This window comes from Notothenia coriiceps, unplaced genomic scaffold (genome assembly GCF_000735185.1).
Source record: "Notothenia coriiceps isolate Sejong01 unplaced genomic scaffold, NC01 NC01_scaffold00002655, whole genome shotgun sequence".
In the NCBI taxonomy this organism is placed as follows: Eukaryota; Metazoa; Chordata; class Actinopteri; order Perciformes; family Nototheniidae; genus Notothenia; species Notothenia coriiceps.
In genome coordinates, this window is record NW_011335356.1 from 142 (window position 1) to 6,194 (window position 6,053).

The 6,053-nt window shown below is 38.8% G+C and overlaps 1 long non-coding RNA gene across 1 annotated transcript; it reads right to left on the reverse strand.

The window, feature by feature from the left end:
* Positions 1-1,770: 1,770 nt before the first annotated feature.
* LOC104940795 (uncharacterized) lies at positions 1,771-5,792 on the reverse strand. Its single transcript, XR_797825.1, has 3 exons — positions 5,378-5,792; positions 3,794-3,838; positions 1,771-2,480 (listed from the first exon to the last, which is right to left on the reverse strand). It is a non-coding gene; the product is annotated as an uncharacterized lncRNA (long non-coding RNA).
* Positions 5,793-6,053: the final 261 nt, after the last annotated feature.

The window sequence follows — 6,053 nt, forward strand, 5'->3', positions numbered from 1 at the left end:
TCTGGAACGCCGTGGCGAGTGGTTTGGGGGTTAAGCTTCACAGGACTACCGCTTACCACCCTCAGGCTAACGGCATATGTGAACGTTTCCATCGCGGCCCTCAAGGCCGAGCTCTCAAGGCGTGTCGGATGAACACATGCTCCGCTCGCACAGAGGCCCCCTGCAGCCCCCTTAGATGGGCCTTTTCCGGGTCTTGGAACACGGGGACAAGCACTTGGTGGTCGACCTGTCACAGAATTGGGGCCTGCGGTTCCGGTCCCATCTCTTCCAGCGGCCGCCCCTTCAGAGGTCGCCTCCCCGGCTCCCGTTCTTCGGAGTCGGGGTGTTCGGCTTGTCGTTCCTCCCCGCCGCACAGACTTTGTGTACGAGTGAATTCTGGGTGGGCTTGTGTGGTGACAGTTACGGGACATAATTCACTGTGTCATACAGTGTGTGTTGCAACCCGGACCCGTTAGTGGGGGTACCGGGGTGAGAGTTCATTCATGCTAGCTGGTTACACAGAGCAGCTCATGTACTCACGTTGTCTGGATTAATAATAATAAAGTGTGGAAATCCATTCTGAATGCACCGCCTCTGACTCCCATTCATCGGCTCTAAAATGTACAGTATACGTTTTTTATTCACAGTTTTGCCCGTGGCTTGCATCTCATTTTTTCATACATTGTCGTTTGCAAGTGCCTATCTTTTCAAGCGCTGATTGTAAAAAGAAGACAAGACAATTTAGCCTAATTCGATTCTCGCAATCGCAAAACTGATAAGCCTTATTAATCTAATGATACATCCTACTGAGAAACTTCACTTATATTTCAATGCTTATGGTTTAGAAAGTGAAAATAGACACAACCCTCAGTGGAAAAAGCCAAAGGTCGCTCTGCCAGCCAGGAGAGTAGCCTACTGAAAGATATCTTATCTCTTGTAAATAAAGCTTTTAGTGCCTACAGCCAAGGCTATATGATTGGGATAGGTACTTGGTGTTAGTATTACCGAATGTATCGGAAGGCAGCACTTTATGTAACCTCTATTAAATATCAACTCATTGACACAAGGCTGGGTCATAGTGAAACTTGGAATGTTACAAACAAGACGCTGCATGCAGATGAAACGAGGCAGAGACACTGAGTGTGAAAAAGCAAACTGATTACTTAATTTATAATATCATTACGGTTAGGATGGGATCTTTTTGTTTACAGATATCCAGGTTCAAGTCAGAGGGTATCACAGATTGTAAATCCCCCTGACTGGATTACATTAACAAAATGGATTTAAGTAGGTTTACGTAGTTTATCAATATTAATAAATCCCTTTAGCTACTGTATAGCATATGGGCCTACATGATGCTTTTGTCTTATAATGGCAGGAATATCCATTAAGAGTTTTGTTTAAAAAGCATTTTATGTATAATGCAGGCAGCTTTTTAGGGATTTGTTCATGTATAGCCGCATAAATGTGTCAGGGCCTCATACACCAAAGACACCTTCATTTACATGGAGACCTGCTTGTTTTCTTCAATTGATTCAGTTAATTGATGTAAAGAAAAAAAGAAAAGGTTTTAAAGGAACACTGAATACTCATGCCTTACACATCCTGAGAGTCACAGATGAAAAGACACAATAAATACTTTTTATAATGACAACAGAGTACAAATTCATGAGTGTTTCAGTTTCAGATTACCCTCTTGAGTGACAATAATCTTGCTGGGCAGTTCATGTTGCGTACGTGTGAAAGATGAGGAAACAGAGACACGATACAGACCATTATCAACAATGACTATGATTTCATTAAAAACTTTAATGTGACAAGGAAAACAGTTGAATGTTCCACAAATTCATTTTTCTTAGCTGTATGTACACATTATAACCCTCATCATCAAAGCGAAAATGACCAAATTCTGGACGATTATTAAACATTGATTAGTTAAATACCTGGTTTTGTTAAGTCATCAGTCCCTTAGAGTTTAGGAATATGCTCAGATGCAACTTCCAGATCCAACATTAGGCTAATTGCCCACCACCTGACATCAATTGAAGTGATTTGTATTACTTAAAATAATAAATAAAACCAGCTGTTTCTTACATTTCTATTCCTAAACACTTCTAAAACCCTGTTATTCTAGTTTTTCATTTTGTATCAATATCCAGAACTGTCACCTTTTTTCATTAGTTTGATGTTTTAAAGCTACATTTGTAAATAAAGCTGGAAAAAGTATTTTTTTTAATGGATTTATATTTCAGGCTCTATGATAGTCACTATTTCAAAGGGGTTTGATTATTTTCTATAGGCTCTGTACACATTTTTTTCAGTTGGTTGTTGTGGGGATCTCAATTAGGATGGAAGCTATTGATATAAATTATATCAGATTATTCTTCTTTCACTTAAAGAAAGGAAGAGCTAACATCATGCATGAAGGCAGTGAAACATGTTCTGAGATGTTGCATTATCACGAATGGAGACCGCACCCTACAGCTCCTGATGTCTTGCAGCTGTAAAAACAATAAGAAAACATTTCATTTGTAAATACAGTCTTTGCCCAATGCTTTAAATGTAAACAACTTAATGCAGAAAAAAAGGCCATTCTTCAGAAAATAATAGCAAATCAAACTATTGTTTAAGTTTTTTAGATAAATGGATGATCATAAAATAAACGTGGGGAGACGATGGTTTATAGCTTCATAAATGCCTACTACAAATTATTAATTCAGATTAAACGTTGTAAATGTGTCACTAATTTATCTGCAAGCAGACATTTAGGGTTCAGTGATCTGCAAACGATTAGGTTCTGTAATCAGTCTGAATAAAACCACAGCATTAAGATACTGAGTAAGAAATAAGAGAGAATAATAACTTGAAACACAGGTTTAATGTAGGACACATTAACGGGCATGCTGTGATTGGCTTGCTAAACCTGGAGTTTATGGGTTTGGGCATGAGATCACTTATGATTTAAAGTTTCTCTACAATTTGGTTGTTCATTTTTTTTCAAGTACATCTTAAAACAATGGTCCCATGTTCCATCTACTTTGTTTTTATTAATGTTACGTGCCAGGTGGGCTCTCATGTCATTTATCCTCTGGTGTTTTTATGATTCTTATTTTTAACAGTGTTAAGAACAGTGCTATATAAATAAAGACTTATTATGTTTGCGCATAATCCAAAAGCAAAAAATCACTTTCTCCTGGAGGTTGAGAAATGATCTACTATATGATCTTAGACGGAGGCGTGTGGCACAGTGGACTAGTGCGTTGGTGTTTGGATCAGGGGAGCACAGGTTCAAACCCCACTGCAGTCAGCATGTCGTTGCGTCCCTGGGCAAGAAACTTCACCCCAAATTGCTCCTGTGTGGATTGCCCACAGTATTGAGTATGTATTGGATAAAAGCGTCTAACAACTGACATGTAATCTTATAGTAGAACATACCACATGGGGTGTTACGACTGCCACCCCTGGAACCATTAAGCAATAGATTTGGAATCCTGTTCAGCCAGTTTGCTTTAATCCTTTTACCAATCTGATTCTGAGGAAAGAGTAGTGTCAGAACTACACTGAAACAGTTTAGTTTGTAATCATTCCTCCATACTGGCTTTGGAAAGAGCTTCCTAACACCTCACACTGTGTGTTTAATACAATTCAAATCAATGTTTTTGTTGGATGTTTTCACAGCAGAAATGTTTACATGCTGCCATAGTAGGAAAAACACAGGTGGGGAGGTCAAAAGGCACATGCCTATTTTCAACCACAGACATTTTGAACACATGAAAAGGATGTTTTTCTCTTTTAAAACAGGAAAAGGACTCACTGTCACTGGAACCAGATTTCTAGGGCTGTAAACCGGTATCTTTAACTGCAAACAAGAAAGAAAGACACCATTAGAAATAAAAAGACAGAATTACAACTGCACATAAGATACAGGTTAAACATAGGACACATGAACAAACAATGGTTCTCTAGACTCAAAGCTTGGGTTTGGGCATGATATCTTTTTTTTATGGTGAATGGTTTCTGTACAATGTGTGGCTTATTTTTTTTCAGGCAAAACACATTCTTCTAAGGTATGGAGCTGATGATGAGGATAATTGAGTACTACTGACTATAAACCTCATAATGTGATTTGTGAGTTCAAACTACAAACCATGGAACTGCATTGAATTGAATTTACTTTGGCTGCAAATGTTACTCAATTTTGAAATGTGCGTACGATATGTCTTTGTATGAAGGGTTGTTTTGAAATATATTTTATTATAATTATTTAGCTTTTTTTGTATTACTCTTTTAATTTATGTTTGCTGTGCATCCGTTTGTTTGTTTTTCTAGCACCTGTACCTCAGGGAATGTTGAGCTTTCGAAGCCCACTTCTGTATGTGTGCATGTCTTTTATTGTATAAAATGTTAATACAAACATTTTTCAAAAGGGAACCTTTAACAATGTCTAAACATTAACTTTCCAATACACATCACAAGAATTTATATAGGAATTAAATAATTGTTTTCATTATTTTCTACATTCAACAGCCTATTTTTTTTAAGCACATGCAGAAAGAAGGACATAAAAGGAGTTATATTTCTCATTGAGAAACACTGTATAACAAAGATAGACACTGAAAATACCCTGGCCTATAGGAAGCAAGTAGGGCGGTTCTCTGCCCTCAGGCAGCCCGGGTTATGGCTAGAAAGGATCCGTCTAGTGTAAATATGACGTCACGTTCTCGTTGTAACTCTCGTTGTAATCGGAGCGGCTCGGAAACACATCTACAGAAGTAACATGACGCAACATACACATTAATGCAGCAGCAATATTAATAGAGAAACATCAGACATAATAGTAAAACACTGCAAGGGAACATTTTATTGCACCAGGAACTATCTTGGGACTTTTACTGCGACAACGTTGATTTGCCTGTGAATAAAAAATAAACCATAGTGTTGGTGATCTACAGTGTTGTCATTCTTCTTTGAACACCAGCAAGACCGCTAACACCCTATTTCAACAATCACACTCCCTGTAATTGACATAATTAATAGATAGTTTAGCTTCTCATCATCATTTGCTGTGGCCCACTGATGTTAACGATCGTAACTGAAAGGCTGCCTGCCAAACGTAAACATTCAGCCACGTGACATTCAGCCAAACTCTCGCGAGAGTTTTACACAAGACGGATCCTTTCTAGCCATAACCGGCAGCCCGAGCCCCTGCTCTGAAGTGAAAGTAAAGATAAGGCGGTTAAATGTCCTAAACTGTGTAGAAATATAAGAATAAATGCTACGTCAAGTAAACCCTCATTGATTAAACGTTGTTATTTGTCGCAGATAATCTGCAACAGACATGTAGGGCTCAATGTTCTTCAGTCGAAAGACTGACTGCATCAAACCATGAAGTACTCACACAGTTGGGCTGCTTCTTTGTTGCAATCAATCTCGTTCAATAACTCAGCAGACACTTCGACAGCTCGGGTCTCACTGAAAGTGGATATCAGTACCTCTGTGATCTCTAAGAAGCTTTTTCCCTCCACCCTGTTGAGCGCGACCCGCGGCAACTTTTTGCGGTGCACAAGCTCGTAGCAGAAATGGTCAAAGTTGGGCGTTGACAGGTTAGACAACATGAGTTTTACAGCCTTTCGTTTGTCCATTTCTCAGCAACAGATGTGGGACTGACGTGACTTTTTCTCCCAGACCAGCTGCAGAGGACACACAGCTGGATTTGCTTTTCTCTTGAACCGACTCACTGCTGCCGCGTTGGAGGGTTTGAAACATAGACTGTATGACTCATGGTGCCTTCATATGCAGTCGGGAAACTATAATGATCATTATAGATATGTCAATAATACAGGAAATACATTATATATTAGTTATATACTGCAGTATATGCCTATACGTACACACGTAGACCAACATACTCTATAGTAGCTTTCACCGATAATTATGTTCTTTATCCCAAATTAGTTGAATCGAAAGATAAGTAAATTATTAAGTTTGAGAGGCTCTAACCAGAGCATTTTTTGGCTTTTGGCTTCAAGAATGACTGAGAATGACATTATCCAAATGTTTTCCAATTAACTGGT